The 18,652-nt window shown below is 33.3% G+C and overlaps 1 long non-coding RNA gene across 1 annotated transcript in view; it reads left to right on the top strand.

Moving 5' to 3' along the window:
• Positions 1-16,109, top strand: part of LOC136272875 (uncharacterized) — a 36,129-nt gene extending 20,020 nt beyond the window's left edge. The window contains exons 2-3 of the long non-coding RNA XR_010710935.1: positions 10,389-10,501; positions 12,899-16,109. This is a non-coding gene — a long non-coding RNA (uncharacterized lncRNA). The remainder of the gene's footprint in view (positions 1-10,388; positions 10,502-12,898) is intronic.
• The last annotated feature ends 2,543 nt before the right edge of the window (positions 16,110-18,652 follow it).

Genomic DNA, 18,652 nt, shown 5'->3' with positions numbered 1-18,652 from the left:
TCCGGCAATTTAGCTAAGACTACGCAAACGGTGTATATTTCTCTTGAAACAGCTTTATTCTTAACTTGTTTTGACACAAGAAGTAGGTAGCTTCATACTTCTGAAAGTCCAAGGTCTTGTTAAAATGGTTCTAAACCAATAACGTTATGATACATGTATTAGCTAGCCTTATATCTTATTTTACAGTTTTAAAGGAAAATAAAATTCATTCCTAAATTCACACCTTGTAAGAAAATGTCTAAATTGCATTAAAATTTTCAAACAAATTTGTTCTGTACGGCCGGATTAATTTAAATTGTTTGTTTATTGCTTCCCTGCCATATGTGCAAACTGGTGTTAACCGGACGATAGCAACCTAGCCTGACATCATGAATACGGTATCACATGCAACCTTGTGTCTTTGGTGTTGATTGAGTCTAAAGTAACATATGAATTAGTTCACCGCAGATTTCATTTCACCCACTAATGTTACTATCCATGTATTCATTGTAATTATTTCTTAAGATTTTTGGATATATCCTATTGTATGGTGCAAACAGTTTTGGATTTATTTTATTTTCCATCAACTGATTGGAATTAAAATGTTCCCATGCAAATGAGAGCCTGCCATTGCTGAAAGTAATTCTTATATCGGTGCCGATGATGAAAAGTGGGAAAAATTCAGGGAGAATTTGAAAATTGGCAAAAAAAAAGTTTAATGGTGAGGGTAAAAAATAGGGACGGTCAGGTGACCGGAACCACAGATAATTTGCTATTATGGCGTCCAGCGAAGCTCGAAAGCCATCTAGGGATCGTACGTCCGGAAGTTGCCAACGTTTTTAGGAGCCAAACAACTCAAATGAGTGCAAAGTTTTCTTATGTGTTTGAAGAAAAATAGATGACATACTTCAATTTTCAGCAGAACTATACATCAACAAAACAAGTTTGCAGATTCAAAATGGTTGCCGTCTTTGAAAATGTTCACATTTTATTGAAAACAATATGTCTCGGTTTCAGCGGATGAATACACTAGCACTGAGACACATGCGATAGCTGGGCTTACATACTCAATTTGGTTATGAAATGTACCAGCCTGCAAAATAGATTATTTTGTATCCATATCGAAAATTGACAATGCACAAATGTTTGATCTTGTAGAAACAAAACTTCCTAATCGAGCGATAAGTACATCTAGAACCAAAAGTTATTTTAAACCAACTAGTGAACAACTTTCAATTTGTAAACAACGTGAATGGGTGCTTTCTTTTATCTACCCCTGATCTTTTCGGCCCGTGTCATTTGAACCCTTGTGAATTTTAGATGAAATTGATAATAAGAGACAGAGTGGTTATCAACAGTATACAATATATAGAATTAAACTCAATCATAATTTTAATATTTATTTCCATATAAATAGAAAAAAAAATCAAAAAATTTTAACTCCTAAGATATTTCTAAACTTAAATTTTCAATTGAAAATTCAAAACTTTTTAAGAATTAGGTGAGCAAATTTGTAATGAATTGTAATTTTATTAGTTATGTGATAAAAAACAATTTCTATTTTTTTTTCTAAGTTGACTTAAATGTATTTTTTTTTTAAATTGATTTAATACTGATAATTTATGAAAAAAATACCAGCTTTTGAACTTGGTCATTTTTGGCAAAATATTGCATATGGGGTACTCCATTTCACTGGATATGGGTTGACATGGATTATGGATACAGTTCGCATATAAAAAGAAAACCCTGTTTGCTGTCACATTGACAGCTTTCACTTGTTTAAAAAATTATTTAGGTTTTTACTCTTCAAATTAACTTTTAACTCGACGCCATTGTGGCCTTTCAGGCCTGTGATTTGGCCTTATGACTTATTTAGGTAAAAAAAAAATTGGTAATGTCTTAATTCCTAATTGACCATTTGTCAAATGATTGCAGTAGCTATGCCATAATGCTTGTTGACTGTTATTTACATGTTTGAATTTTGTTTGGGTTTTTTTTAATATTAAAGATGCCAAAGAGAAAGTCATTGACTGGAAGAAAAGAGCGAGAGAAACGCAAGTTGATGAAAAGGCAACAGAGACAGGATGACATCCCTCAAGATGAGATTAGATCAGAGTCTCCTGCTGACTTAGGTCCTCCTGGGCAAGGTTTGATTGGGTTACCTCCTGTTAAGGAAAAACCCATGGCCAGGGTGCAGGCCTCTCCTTGTGAGAGAATGCACTCGGCCCCGAGGTTGTCACCTCCTCGGGGAAGTCGTCTGATTGTCAAAAAGGACAAGGTAGCATCCCCTGACTCCCCAGCGTGGGTTTGTACTCCACCGAGAGTACCTGAATCAGACATCTGGATGATGTCAGGTTCAGCAGGTCAGGCGCAGCTGATACCTTCCAAGGGGGAAGAGGTCAGCAGGGCATTAAAAAAAGATGAAAGGCACATAGAGGAATATAACAAAGACAATATAGAGGAAAACAAAGGCAATATAAAGAAAAACAAAGGCAATATAATAAAAAACAAAGGCAATATAAAAGAAAACAGAGACAATATAAAGAAAAACAAAGGCAATATAAAGGAAAACAAAGGCAATATAAAGGAAAACAAAGACAATATCAAGGAAAAGAAAGCTAGTACTGCACAAGTTACTAGTAGAACAAGTGGTGATAAATGTTCAAAAAATTTCAATTTGTCTGTACAAGGTTCATTTCATCAGGGTGATCCGATGTTTGGTGAAAATGCTGGAACCCAGTGCGTAGCAAATTCTTTAACAGCATTGGCATATCATAAATTGAAGAATTGTGAAGAATGGCAATCTGAAGATATGAACAAAATATTGGCAACAGGAGACGAGATGTATTCCTATCTACAGTGTAGTTCAACAATTGCAAACAGATATCTTTTGGTAAATGAATTGCCTCAGTTTTTTGAATGCTTTGGTAGAATGTTTGAGTTTAAAGCAAATGAGTCTTTACCAAGTGTGATTAACTTGGCAGATGTAGTGCTGAATTATGATGACTTCAATGCCTATCAGGTATTAGATGCACTTCAAATAGCTTTTGATGACAATGATGGTTGTTTTGTGTGCTTTGGCGGAAATACATTTTTGATTGGGAAATGCCACAGTAATTTTTTTACATTTGATTCCCACTCAAGGTCATCTGAAGGATTTCAAAGTGTTAACGGTAGAAGTACACGAGTATTGTATGAATCAGTACAAGATGTATGCAAACATATCTTGTCTCTGGCTAAATCAATGGGTTATTCTCAAGCAGTTGAATGTGAAATAACTGGAGTGCAATGCTCAATTAGACAGCTTTCATTGGGTATAAAAGATGGTATTGAAAGACAAATGCAAATAAGTGATGAAGAAGATGAACTGAACAAATCTGCAGAGTTTCAATGCAATATTAGTAGTACCGATTTCAAAGATGCTGATGAGGTAGAATTTGTTGGGAGTGAGCAGCATCAGATTAGATTTTTACCTCTTTCTGATGATCAGAAGAAAACACATTGTGAAATCTTAAGAATACCATATTCAATGCAGAAATGTGAAAATCAAAATCAGTATGAACAGGAAATAACAGTGCCAATGACCAGTGTACCAGTTGAGCCAGATGGAAATTGTTTCTTTAGAGCAATCTCATTCTGTTTAACAGGAAAGCAAGACTATCATCACACGATACGTTTAGCAGTATGTCATCATCTGTTGGAAAATGAGTTGCTTTTTACATCATTCTTAAGGCCAGGTCAAACTTCTATAGAGAGCCACATTTTCTCGTCAGGCATGAGGATGGATGGACAATGGGCAACTGAAATAGAGATTCTTGCACTGTCGCATTTACTGAAAACTGAAATTGTTACATACTCATTGAATAAATGGGTAACGTTTTCTGGATTAATGGTAGAATCAGAAAAAAACATGACATCATTGGGAGGCATTTATTTGGATCATAAGAATCAGAATCATTATAATGTTGTTACATCTGTTACTTTGGAAGAAAATGTGTCAGTGACAACATCACAGAAACTATCAGGTTTGAAAGAAAACAGTAGGAAATTTGCAGATAGAAACCGAAAGAGACAACAACGAGAATCTGTTTCATTGCAAAATGAAAGATACAAAGTTCAAAAGTCAGATGTTACTGCTGAAGAAAAAAACTTGCAGAAGAAAAACATGAAGTACAAGACGGACTTAGAATTCAAAAGAAAATGCATTGTAGATGCAAAGAAAAGATACAGAGATGATGAACACTATCGTGATAATTTAAAACAAATCAGTGTTGAAAGATATAAAATAAACCAGCTACACAGAGAAAATGTGAAAGAAAAAAGTAAACAAAAGTATGAAAGAAATGAGCTACACAGAGAAGGAGTCAAAGAAAGAAGCAGACAGAAGTATAAAACAGATCAGTCATTCAAAGAGGAAGTTAAACAAAGAAGCACACAGAAGTATAAAACAGATCAGCCATTCAAAGAGGAAGTCAAACAAAGAAGCACACAGAAGTATAAAACAGATCAGTCATTCAAAGAGGAAGTCAAACAAAGAAGCAGAGAGAAGTATAAAACAGATCAGTCATTCAAAGAGGAAGTCAAACAAAGAAGCAGAGAGAAGTATAAAACAGATCAGTCATTCAAAGAGGAAGTCAAACAAAGAAGCACACAGAAGTATAAAACAGATAAACAGCATAAAGAAAATGTAATAACAGCCAGTAAAGTTAAATATCATTCCAATGCAGAAACAAAGATACAGATAAAGGCTTCTGTGCAAAAACAAAGAAAAGCACTGCACAAAATGCTTGAGAATACTGATGAAGTGGTGAAATCCTTTAAAGATTGCATAAAACATGGACCGGAATACACATGTTGCTGCTGCCATCGTCTTTTGTTTGAAAACCAGGTACAAGGATGTTCACTTCAAATGTATGAAAAAACTATTAAAGCAGTTCAAGTTGCAAATTTGTGCATTGATAAGAAATATGTTCATAGTTGTACATCTGCATGTTCTGAGAATTGTCCCAAATCACGTACCTGGATTTGTTTTACATGCCATAGAAAAATTCTCAGTGGAAATGTTCCTGCTGAAGCAGCTTTTAACAAAATGTGTTTGGAAGATATTCCACCAGAGCTAAGTAGCTTAAATACTCTAGAACAGCATCTTATTGCTCTACATATACCTTTCATGAAAGTGACAATGCTTCCAAAAGGTGGCCAACAAAATATACATGGACCTGTTGTATGTGTGCCATCAAACATAAAGAAAACAAGCAGTTTGCCTTTGGATGGAAATGAAAATCTTTTGTTACGAGTTAAGCTCAAGCGAAAGTTGTCTTACAAGGGATATTATGAATATCAGTTCGTAAACCCAAATCACATTAGAATAGCTCTCAATTATTTGAAAGAAAACAATCAGTGGTATCATGATGTTGAAATCAACACAACATGGGAGAACGATAATGACCAAAGTACATTGTTCAGGCATTCGGAAGCTTTTGACAATGAAGAAATAGTTGAAGAACAGAACAATGAAATTGAAGAAGTTGCTACAGATACTTGTTTACAACCTGTTGATATTGCTCAAGAAGTCCTAGATCACTACTTTGACGATGTTTATAATATAGCTCCAGGTGAAGGACAAAATCCAGTAAGAATGTTGCAAGAGGAGGGCAATGAAGCAAAGACATTTCCTCACTTATTTCCTACTGGAAAATATTCATGGAATGAAAGTCGAGATGTAAGGATAACACTTTCTCGATATTTTAACAACAGGTTGATGAATGCAGATAATAGATTTGCAAAGGATACTAATTACATTTTTTTTGGTCAATACCTATCTGAATTGAATCAGGTCATTGAGAAAACACAAATTTCAATTCGCAAATCTGTGTCAAAACTTGATGGAGGGATACCAGTCACTACAGAAATGTTACAAAATCCTGTTGTACTTGCAAAACTGCTCAGGAGTGATGAAGCCCTGCGATTTATGCAACCAATTAGAGGAACACCTGCATATTGGTCAACTGCACAAAAAGATCTTTTTGCAATGCTTCGACAACTTGGAATTCCAACATGGTTCTGTTCTTTTTCTGCTGCAGAATTCAGGTGGAATGAAATATTGAGTTCAATTATGCTACAAATGAATGACAACAGAAATCCCTCCGATTTAGATTGGACTGAGAAAAGTGAAATTTTGAGAAGCAATCCTGTTACAGTTGGAAGGATGTTTGAACATAGGTTCCATGTTTTCCAGAAAAATGTAATAATGTCCCCAGCAAAACCAATCGGAGATATTGTAGATTATTTTGTAAGAGTTGAGTTTCAGCAGAGAGGTTCTCCTCATATGCATTGCTTGTACTGGGTTGAGAATGCCCCAAAATTAGATGAAGACAGTGAAGAGAGTATTTGTCAGTTTATTGATAGGTATATCACATGTGCTCTACCATCAGAAGACACTGACCAAGAACTTAGACAAACTGTACTAGATGTGCAACAACATAGCAAAAGTCACTCAAAATCATGTAGAAAAAAAGGAACAGAGTGTAGGTTCAATTACCCTAGACCACCATCTGAACGTTCATTCATTTCAAGACAATTGGAACAAAATTTGGATGATTCAAGTAATGAATTAAGTTGTGCACAGGCAAAGGAGATTTTGTTGAAGGTATGGAATGAAGTAACTGATGATGCTAATACGTGTAGAACAACAGAGGAAATATTCAGCAATGTAGAGCTATCACAGGATTTATATGAAAACGCACACAGAGTATTGGCCTCTAAAACTACATGTATTTTGAAACGAAATCCAACAGAAATGTGGACTAATCAATACAATCCATGCCTCCTCAAAAGCTGGGATGCTAACATGGACATACAATATGTATTGGACCCTTTCAGCTGCATAGTCTATATTATATCGTATATTTCAAAATCTGAAAGGGAAATGGGAATGTTACTAAAGCAAACAAAAATAGAGGCAGCCGAAGGAAATTTGAGTGCACATGACACCATTAAGAGAGTAGGTTCAGCTTATCTAAATCACAGAGAAGTGAGTGCACAGGAAGCAGTTTACAGGGTCTGTAATCTTAAAATGAAGGAGAGTTCAAGAAAAGTCAGTTTCATTCCTGTGGGAGAAAATCCAACTCGACTGAGTAAGCCTCTTCAACAAATAACAAAAAACAAGAAAGTCAAAGTTGGTGAAAATGATGTGATTGCGGACGATGATGATGATGAAGAAAACAGTTTATGGATGACAAATATTGTGGAAAGGTATGAAAACCGACCTCAATTAAATCTTTTCAATGAAATGTGTCTTGCTGAATTCTGTTCAGAATACAGAGTACTTAGTAAATCTGAGATTCCAAAGGGCAAAAAGGAAGGTGTATATGAATTGAGAAATGGAAAGGGTTACATTCAAAAGAGAAGCAGAGGGAAGCCAGCTGTTATACGATACCCAAGATTTAGTCGAGACAATGCACCTGAAAAATTTTATCAGTGTCGTCTACAACTTTTCCTTCCATACTGCAATCTGAATCAGTTGAAACCACCTGGATTTGATTTGTACCAGACTTTTTATGAGAATGGATATGTCAAAGTAAATTCAAACAAAATTTTAGACAAAGTGAAAAGCATTGTGGATAGCAATCATAATTACTTCTCAAAAAATGAGGATGATATTGAAAATGCTCAGGATGCTTTTGAAATGCTTGGCGAACCAGAAGATGCATGGGTAAATTTATGTCCAGAATCAGAATTAAACCGAAGAGAATGTATGAATGAAAAATCAATCTCAAAGGAACAGGTGAATACAGAATCAGAAGTCACACACGAAGTTGAAAGTAGTGGTTCTGAAGACATTATTTATCATTTGAGAGAAACTCAGAACACTAGAAAAGAGATGCTTCCCTTACTGCGAAGTCTGAATGAGAGACAGAGGCAGATATTTTATGCTGTTCATGAGTGGTGTATTAAGAAAATGTCTGGAGAGATTGTAGAACCTATGCACATTTTTATAACTGGAGGAGCAGGGACAGGAAAAAGCCATCTCATAAAGACAATACACTATGAAGCATCTCGTCTCTTTGAAAAAACTTTGCCTTCCCCAAATGCAATATCTGTGATTCTGACAGCTTTTACAGGAACAGCAGCATTCAATATTGGAGGAAATACCATTCATCATGTTTTTTCTTTAACAAAAGCTTTACCAATTCCATATCAACCCCTGAAGGAACAAAGTTTATGTGGAATAAGAACAAGATTAGAGCATTTGCAGATTTTAGTCATTGATGAGGTTTCCATGGTGTACAAAAGACTACTGTTTTACATTCATGAACGACTTGTCCAAATCAAAAAATGTAAAAAGCCCTTTGGTGGTGTATCTGTTATTGCAGTAGGAGATTTTTATCAACTTCCACCAGTCAAACAACGAAAAGATGAGAGGTTGTATAAAGAAAATGGTTCATATCCAATTGATTACTGGCTTGATTTTTTTAAAATTGTTGAGTTGGATGAAATAATGCGACAAAGAGAGGATAAAGCATTTGCAACTGTTTTGAATTCACTGCGCATTAGAACGTCTGAAGAACTTATATCAGAGGAAGCTTTGACAACACTTCAAGAATGCATTAGAGAAGGACCGGATGATGTTCTACATGTTTATTCTACAAACCAAGAAGCAAATGAATACAATCTCAAAATGTTGCATAGTAATTGTGAAGAACTAATAGAAGTGCAAGCGGATGATTATCAGAAAGACAAGACAACAGGAAAATTAACTTTACGTGATAAACCGTTAACTAGTACCCGAGCTGATGGCCTCTCTGCTTTATTACTTTTAGCCGTGAATGCAAGAGTAATGCTAACGCGAAATGTTAGTGTTGAGGATGGACTAGTAAATGGTGCAATGGGATATATTTCAAATTTTGTGTTTAAAAGCAAACAGCCTGTAAATGCAGTAGAAGTAATTGAAGTCATCTTTGATAGTTCAAGTATTGGTAAAATCCAGGGGAAGATGACACCCAATGGGAATGTGGTCCCAATTAAAAGAGTGGAAGAAGAGATAAATGAAAAAAATATAAAGAGTATTGTCAGACATCAGTTTCCACTGAAACTCTCATGGGCATGTACAGCACATAAAGTTCAAGGCATGACTACCAAGAGTGTTGTTGTCAATTTAGATCGCACTTTTTCTCCTGGGCAAGCATATGTAGCAATCAGTCGTGTAACTTCAAAAGATGGTCTATTCATTGAGACCAATGATGAAAGTGTCTTGCAGAGAAAAATTTATGCTGATTTAGATGTAAAATTAGCTCTTAATAGTATGGAGAGATACATTTTAGATGAGGACTGGATATGCAATCTGACAAAATGTGGAAATTACAAAACAATTCTTTTGTTCAATGTTCAGAGTTTGAGAGGACACTTTCAGGAGATTAATTGTGACAACAGATTAATGAAAGCTGATTTTGTTTGTTTAACAGAAACATGGTTGAAAGAAGAGGAGGATGTTCAAGATATTGAAATTTCAGGCTTTGATTTTCACCATGTTGTTCGACAGCAGTGTTATGATGATAGCGAAGATCTTATGTCAAAACTGAAAAAAGCAAAAGGTGGTGGAGTTGGAGTGTACAAAAAGAAAACAAAGGAGACAATCTTGATCAATGCTTTGGAATACAAGAATATAGAGGGAATAACTATAGAAATACATCCGGAGGACATTGCGATCATTACACTCTACCGGCCAAGTTTACTGCCTGTGAAAAATTTTCTTGACAGGTTACAAAAAGTGGTGGATTTTTATAAGAGACGTTATTGCAACTTGATTATTATAGGTGACATGAATGAGGATGCCAAAATGCAAGGACCCATACAGAGTTTCTTAGAATCAATGGGATTTATGCAGATGGTGCATTTTTACACAACAGAGGGTGGAACAATATTAGATCATGTATATGTAACTGACCGTCTAAAAACCTGTGTACACAAAGTGTCATTGTATTTCAGTTATCACGAAGCTCTTGAAATTCATGTGAGAACTAAATAAAAAAAGGTTCAGATCGATTTGAGTTCACATTTTTTATACTAGGGATTTTTTTTTGCCTGATGAAAAATGAATTTAATTGATATATGATTACTGGTAGATACATTGGTTTTTTTTGTAAGCCATAGTCTTCACAAGATTAGCTAATCTTCAATATTAAAAAAAATAATATGTTGCCTTTTCAATTTGAAAGAATTTTTACTTAATACCTATAGTGAAAGATGACATTATATATTATTCAGATGAGATGTTTAATTATCTGTGTAAAGTGGATTTTTATATATAAGAGTGCAGTGCTGAATTTATGAGATAATGAGAATCAAATTGATACTGTGTCTACTATATTACATATCAGTAGTTATTGTTTTCATTGTTGTTTTTACAGATCTCTTCTGAGACACTGGTTATATTTGCATCAACATCCAATGCCTACAGAAATCCTAACAGTATGTGAAATGTACATAAAGTGAAGAACTGAAGAATATCTACAATTTGAAGGTAATAATGTCACAAAAATTTTGAATAATGAATTGATTTACATTTCAAATTGCTGAGACTTTCAGAAACTGTATTTGCAATTAATTTAAAAGGAAAAGTTCATGATATACATTGTATTCTCTGTATTTAATACATATCTGCACAACATGTTTATACATCTTGCTAGTAAATTCATTTAATATTTCAATATTTTTAATAAAGAAATCAGAGTTTAATACTTTAAGTAACGAAATCTTACTTTAGTTGTCAGTGAAAGATAACTTAAGAATATGGGCAAATGAAGTGAGTCAAATGCCAGTAGTAGTGCAACAATTTAATGGAGATGAATTTCAATGATGACAATTTTTTTTTCCATATTTCATCAAACGGTTTAATATTTAATATTTGAGCAATTTGCAAAAAGTAAAAAAAAAAAATTAAATATTTGATTTGCTATTGAAATACCATTTACCCACCAATGTGGACAAAAAGGGTCATTTTCTAAAAACACCATTTTTTCACCTTACTGGGTTTTAGCTTAATATTAACCAAATTTAGCATAAAAATATACACTTTATGGTCAATCAAAAAGTGATACACTTTTACGGTAAATACTTTTATGACACAAAATTTATATTTTTCCAAGAAAAGGCTAAATTTATTTATATCATTAGGAGTTGTGTTTGCATAGTGGTTAGTATTTTAAAAATGTGATACTCAGGATTGTTATTGCTAGTGTTCAAACGCCTCAAAAGTCTTGTTTTTTTTTCATTAAATAATTTTTGACAGGAAAAGTTTTCTTTAGAAAAGTTTTGTCTGGCATAATGTCATGAATTTGACCCACGAGATTCTACTCTTAATACTAAATTCAGAAATTAGATATGATTTTTATTTATGGTATCTGAAGGCATTCTTGCACATGATGTTCGCCTGACACATTTTCAAGGCAACATATACTTAACATATGCTTATACCTAAGGCCACAATTAATTTTTAGATTCTCATTCACGCCCACCCCTCTGAAATTAGCCAGCCCCGTTGCATTTTATTTCATTTTGAAAAAAAAAATCATTTGAAAAAAAAAAAATGGGCTCAGTATAGAAGAAATTCAAAACATTTTAATGGCTGCCTAAACATGTGGATTACTGTTTGATTCCAGTCATGTTTGTTATCAGAAGGATACAAATGTCTTCATGCATTAACAGTTAAGTTCAAATAAAATGTAATTTAAAGATTACAAGTGGATTTGTGTACATATATTAGCATTAGCAATTTAAAAAGAATAGAGTTGTTGTTCTTTCCAGAACATGAATGGTGAAAAAGATGGTTTTTAAAAAATATCTTAAAAATCCGCTCACCCGCCCTATAATTTTTTGCAAATTAGGATGAGAATCTAAATATTAATTTTATGTGGCCTAACTTGAGGTTTTTTAAAAATTCGGGAGTATGTAAAAATTTAATTTAATGAGACCGATTTGTGGTTTTTTATTGTTTTTTGTCTTGTTTGTTTGTTTGTTTTGGGGTTTTTTTCCCACAAAAACTACAATTGCAAAACTTTTTATTTTTGAGCCATATATATTTAACAGAAACTCGAAGTTATTCGGAAAGTTTTAAGAAAATTGACCTCCTCGATTTTTTTTTTTTGAAACCTGATTTCAAAATTTCGATGCAAATTAAAAAATACTATTATACCAATTTTCATCACATAGTAATATGTCATAAGTAACATCATTTTCTACCTAACATATAAAAAATACAAAATTGTACTGTCTGATGTTTAGTGGAGACCATCTCAAAATATTAAAATTTTGCTACATGTATATATATCACCCCTGCAATGTTATTGTCATCTAAATTTGGACCACGTGGTTTTATTTGACCCTTTTTTAAAGTGTACCTATATCAGTGGTGTTCATATTGCAACGATTTTGATTTCTGATAATTTATGAAAATAAATACCAGCTTTTGAAGTTGGTCATTTATTGGCAAAACATTGCATATAGTGTACCCCTATTGTACAGATAACTTTTCCTACTTTTTTCAATAGGAAGTTGTTGTTTTGCAGATCAATTGTTCATATATCACAAGTGTGCATATTGCTGGGATTTAGATTTCTGATAATTTATGAAAAAATACCACCTTTTGAACTTAGTCATTTTTTGGCAAACAATTGCGTATGGGTACTCCATTTCTCTGGATACAGTAGGTATAGTGTTTATTAATTCAGGGTGACATGGACATACAGTTCACATAAAAGAAAACCTGGTTTGCTGTCACATTGACAGCTTTTCACTTCTTACAATCGGTCAGACAACAAAATAGTGCCATTAACCAAAATATATTTGCAGAGTGTATTGAAGTAAAGGATTTAATTTGTTTGATGTACACCCTTACCAGGACTTTTACTTTCATTTTCAGAGTTTTTCAATACAGACGCAATTTGCCAGACAATGAATCTGATTTCACATCACCAAATTTTAACAAGAGAGAGACAATATGATGAGCTTTCATTCAAGGGGTCCCTTTTTGCTGAATGAAAATTAGGGCCTGAGCTATGAACCCTAATGTTCACATAACAGCCAAGAAAAAGCATTACTGGACTGCATATTAATTTAAAACTTCTATATTGATGATGACATTTAATTTTTCATTGAAACATCTCTTTTTATTTATTACATGAAAAGTAAAGGTAGGTATTGCTGTGCTTGTGAAGCATGGTTATATTTTCTGACACAAAAATATGATTAGATTGTAAATGTACAGAAATCACAAGTAGCCCTTTCCATATATTTATACCTTGCATAATCAGTTGTGGAGGGTATGATAATTTTTACCTGTCAATCATTCAGTCTTTGGTCCTTTTTAGCTCACCTGAGCTAAAAACTCAAGTGAGCTTTTCTGATCACATTTTGTGTCGTCTGTCTGTCTGTCCGTCTGTAAACTTTTTACAGTTTCGACATCTTCTCAAGAACGACTGGTCCAATTTCAACCAAACTTGACACAAATCACCCTTAGGCAAAGGCGGTTCAAAGGGCCAGGCCTTTTTTCAAGGGGAGATAATTAGAAATTTTTGAGAAATCTTTAAAAATCTTCTTCTCATAAACTAACCAGCCAGGAAAGCTGAAACTTGTTTAGAAGCATCCTCAGGTAGTGTAGATTGAAAGTTGTGAAAATTATGACCCCTCGTGGTCGGATGGGGCCACTATAGGGGGAGGAGGGGCAAATTTTTACATTAGAATGTATAGAGTAAATCTTCTTCATTAACTAATCAGCCAGGAAAGCTGAAACTTGTGTGGAAGCATCCTCATGTAGTGTACATTCAAAGTTGTAAAAATCATGATCCCTAGTGGTAGGATGGGGCCACAATTGGGGGGGGGGGCGAAGTTTTACATAGATTATATATAGAGTAAATCTTTTAAAAAATTCTCAGAAATTAATCAGGCAGGAAAACTGAAACTTGTGAGGAAGCATTTTCAGGTAGTGTAGATTCGAAGTTGGATTTCATTTTTACAGGATCTACACTGTACATTGTCCAGATAGTTTGTATCATGACTCCATTAACGATCTCTGATCATCAGCAAAGTTATAACTCTAAAGTATCCGGATTTCTTTTATTCGTACCATAAATCTGACTTGTATACATAAAGACAATTTTAGTTTAGTATACTACTGCTAGTATAACCATTAGTTACACAACTGCATGCTTGGCGTAGCGGAGCCACGGAGCACTCCCACTTATATACATCTTGGTATAGAGTTCGAGCCAATCGATGCACCGGAATGTTTTTTTTAACTCAACTTGTTTCTTTATTCCATTATATCCATCGTAGGCAAATTTACAATAACTTTGTAAAATCCATTGACACTCTCTAAAAAATTCATTTTTTATCATTTCATTTATTAAGGTTGAAGGAAAAATATCATTCTAATGATGAAAAAAATACTTTGAGGCTGAGGATCGGAGAACCTTAAGCTGAAGTTGTTGTTCATTAGGTGAGCAATGTGGCCCATGGGTCTCTTGTCTTATTATTGCAACTCCTGCAAGAGACCCTTAACATTCTTTCATGAAATTACCTAATAAGGACATAATGTGTAGATGTGCATATTCAAGTATAGATTCAGTTTTCCTTTGTGTGTTTTGTTTTTATGTTTTTTTGTAATTTATAATATTGGTGTAGATGAATTATACTGTTTTTGTCTTCAACCAGTTTATTCATTCAAAATAATTTGGTGTTATTATATAAGGTGATGATGTAAAGATAATGTGTTAGCTAGATATGTGTCCATATGCTCTTATTAATGAAAAATGAAAGAAGGTCATACTTTTTAATCATTATCATTATGATATTTTAAGAAAATTGTATTTATCCCTTTGCTTTCTTGCATTGTTTAAATATATTAAGTAGAAAAAAAACGTACTTACTTGAGTAAGAAAAGTGCGTTGCATTTTGTGACATGTGTATTTGAATTTATTAATCTATAACTTTGTCATTATACATGTACATATAATTGTATTCTTCATTGACAATTTAAGTACGTGAATTAACGCAATAATGTTGGATACTATAGATTACATACACAATTATGCAAAAGTATGCATTGTATATGTTATCTTTAAACATTATCCCTAGTCTGTCTCAAGTAATTGCTTCCATCACATTTGGAGGATTTGTTTAGAATCTAAACAGAATAACATTGCACCAATTTATGTATCAGCCTGTTAAAAAACTTAAGAGATGATATGAAAATAAGAAAATTTATTTTTTAAGAGTTCTAGGGTACATAGTGATGACAGTCCAGGGGACTAAAATTATAATCGTAATTTTTATTCAAATAAATTCTAGGTCAAATCAAGAGAAATATTCAGATAAAATGAATTTATTTGTAATTGGATTATACACAACTGGTATAGTTCCAATATTTTTACGTTCTGCGTATGTCATTGTGTATAGCAATTAGCGCCCCGACGGACCATGGTCACTCCAGGTAAATAACACCTACTTTTTCAGTAACCGTACGATCATTAAATGGGTCTTTAAGATATCTTCATTGACAAATTATCATTTTTCACTTGGAAACACTCTCAGGAACAAAAACAGAATCCGTCACTAATTACTTTGTTAGTTGATGTGTATTGTTGTAGAACTATCACGTTTCAGGAATATATTTTGGGTCACACTGAAACACCAATTTACAATAACATAAATGGTTATTTTGTTAAAGTGTTGGACATTGAATCTTTTTAAAATCAGAATACTCATAATGAAAAAAACATGTTTGTCCATTGCTTGTTTATGTTTGTGGACAATGTACATTGATATAAAGACCGTGTCAGTGGGCAGCTCATAAATGCATGTAACCAATCTCTTTGAAATAATCATATAACACATAAGTGAAGGTATACAATTTCAAAATATGCAGGGTTATTGTCTTTGAAAAACTTCACGACATATTCAATTGTTAGATTAACTATGTCATCATGATATTGTTATTTTTCATTGGTTTCATTTATACTTTTTGTTTCGAATGTATGATTTTTTTTTCATACAGAATTGCCCAATATATTGTTTAACAACTATTGTCATATAGTCAAACAAATTGTGTATTGCTGAATAAAATAATTTTATTAATCCAAGAACTGTTTTATTTTCTTGATGCCTTGCAACCAAATTGATATTTCAGTCAGCTGACTGTGAGGAACAGGAAAAGCTTAATTGAATTAAAAGACTTTTACTCTAATACATTTAACTAATCCACTATACAGTTTATCAGGCAAACTAAAACAGTGAACGAAAAACGGTTATTTTTATAGCAAACTTGTTTTGTTTTTACGGTACCTGTAAGAACCAGAAGTGAGGGTTGTGAAAATGACACATCTTCAAACCAATGTTTTGTTTCTTCACCACACACAGCTTTCCAAATAGAACAGTATATCTTTCTAAAATATTTGGTTGTTTAAATCTTTGCCAATTTTGAGATTTTGTTGAGAGAAGGATTTTTTCTTGGGGACCGGAAATGGACGAAAGGAAGTGCTCAATGAAAATGAAAGACATGTATTTCTTGGAAATCTACCTAACTTACATTCTTGTTTATTAGGCTAATTAAAACAGTAAGGAAATCAATTTAAACTAAATATATTTTACCATCTTAAATTGTTTCAAATCTTGCAGTGAAAACCGGAAGTTACGGTCGACAAAATGAAACACATTCTCAATTTAATTTTTAAAGTATTTCCGTGACGACCGGAAATAACGCAGATCAAAACAGAGTAGTCTAAATATTTAGGGCATATCCTACAAAATTTACTTGTTCAAAGTCGTTATCATCTTTAAAATCTCGTGAAGTCGAGATTTTTTGTCACCGAACAAACAGAAGTGTTCAATGAAAATAAAAGTTACTCTTTTTTAACATTTGACAACATTTCTTTATTGCTTAACAATTTCACTAAAATGTTCAAAGAAAAACAGTTAAACTTATAAACAACTTGATTTGTTTGAACTCTTTCGGTGAGGACCGGAAATGACGGTTGACAAAACGAAAGCAGTTAAACACATCTTCTATCAAATATCTATCATCGATTTAAGTTTCATGTCTTGGTCACTTACAGTTTCTGAGATCTCGCTGTTACAACATTTGTTTAAAAAAGACTACCTCAGATATTTGAGATATCTCACCGGAAGTAGAAGGTTGTTATTTACTTAACATAGATGACACATGTAAGAATTTATACTTATATTTCAATTCTGTGAGAAATATATTAAATGCATCACTAAAATAATTTTGAAGTGCTTCCGGTCACGCCGGAAGTTACGACGAACAAAACAAAATAGTTTAAACTCATCTACTACCATTGGTCTATCATCCAACAAAGTCTGGTTGCTCAAGAGATCTCGATGTTACAAACTTTTTGTCGTGGGACAGGAATCGGACGATAGGAAATGAATTTTGAAAAAATGAAAAAAAAACGCCTCGAGATATTATTGATTATCAGTCCTGAAAACTTTAAGTAAATCTGCTATAGCAACACCAAGGTCTTCCGTTCCTCGTGTATAATTAATCTGTAAAAAAGATTCATTTTTCTTGTAAACAATAAATGGATATAATATATACTGTAAAGGAATTCCCAAGAAATAAACAAAACAAAAAGACAAAATGTCAATTTTTGAGCACTTTCTGTGACGACCGGAAGTTACGCCGGATCATTCAGAACATAGTAAACATATCTTCATACGTTGTTTTGTCTTTCTCAAAGTTTGGATGTTCAAGTTTTTTTATATAATATCTGAGAATAGGTTTCTGTCTCGGGACCGGAAACGAACAAACGGAACTGATTTAAGGATTTTAAGGTACATATTGTGGTACATTTACCTACGGTACGTTACTGTTCATCAAATTGAGTAAAATGTTTAAAAAAAAAACAAGTTTTGTGTCTCCTGATGTCTCACGGTTTCTGAGATCTTTTGGGTACAAGAAAAAAGAAGGCTGCCTGAGATATTTGAGATGTCTCACCAGAAGTAGAACTTTTTTTGTTTTTTTACCATCTGTAGATGACCTTTTGTATTTTTATAGCTAAAATGTTACTTCCATGCTAAATAACCAAAATATTATGAAAAAAACAACATTGGGTGTACTTCCTGTGACGACCGGAACTTACGCCGAATAAAACAAAATAGTGTTGAACAATGTACATACATAGGTCTATCATCCCAAAAAGTTTGGTTGTTCAAGTCGTTACCGTTTTTGAGATTTTGTCGAAATAAGGTTTTTTATCTCGGGACAGGAAACCGACAAACGGAAGTGCTTAATGAAAATTAAATTTCGTATTTCTTGTATACTTGCCTATCTTACATTATTGATTATCGAAGTAACGAAAACTATCGAATGAAAACAGTAAAATGGATAAACAGCTTGGTTTGTTTGAACTCTTCCGGTGTGGACCGGAAGTAACGGTTGATAAAATGAAACTGTTTAAACACATCTTCAATCAAATGTCTATGATTAGTGAAAGTTTCGTGTCTTGATCACTTACAGTACCTAAGAACTTGCGGGTACAAAATCTGTTTTAAAAAAAGCTTCCTGAGATAATCGAGATATCTCACCGGAAGCAGAATGTTTTTGTTTATTTAACATAGTATAGATGACATATATAAGGATCTATACTAATATCTTTAT

Source organism: Magallana gigas, chromosome 1 (assembly GCF_963853765.1).
Source record: "Magallana gigas chromosome 1, xbMagGiga1.1, whole genome shotgun sequence".
Lineage (NCBI taxonomy): Eukaryota > Metazoa > Mollusca > Bivalvia > Ostreida > Ostreidae > Magallana > Magallana gigas.
This window is presented reverse-complemented; position numbering and strand designations above follow the sequence as displayed.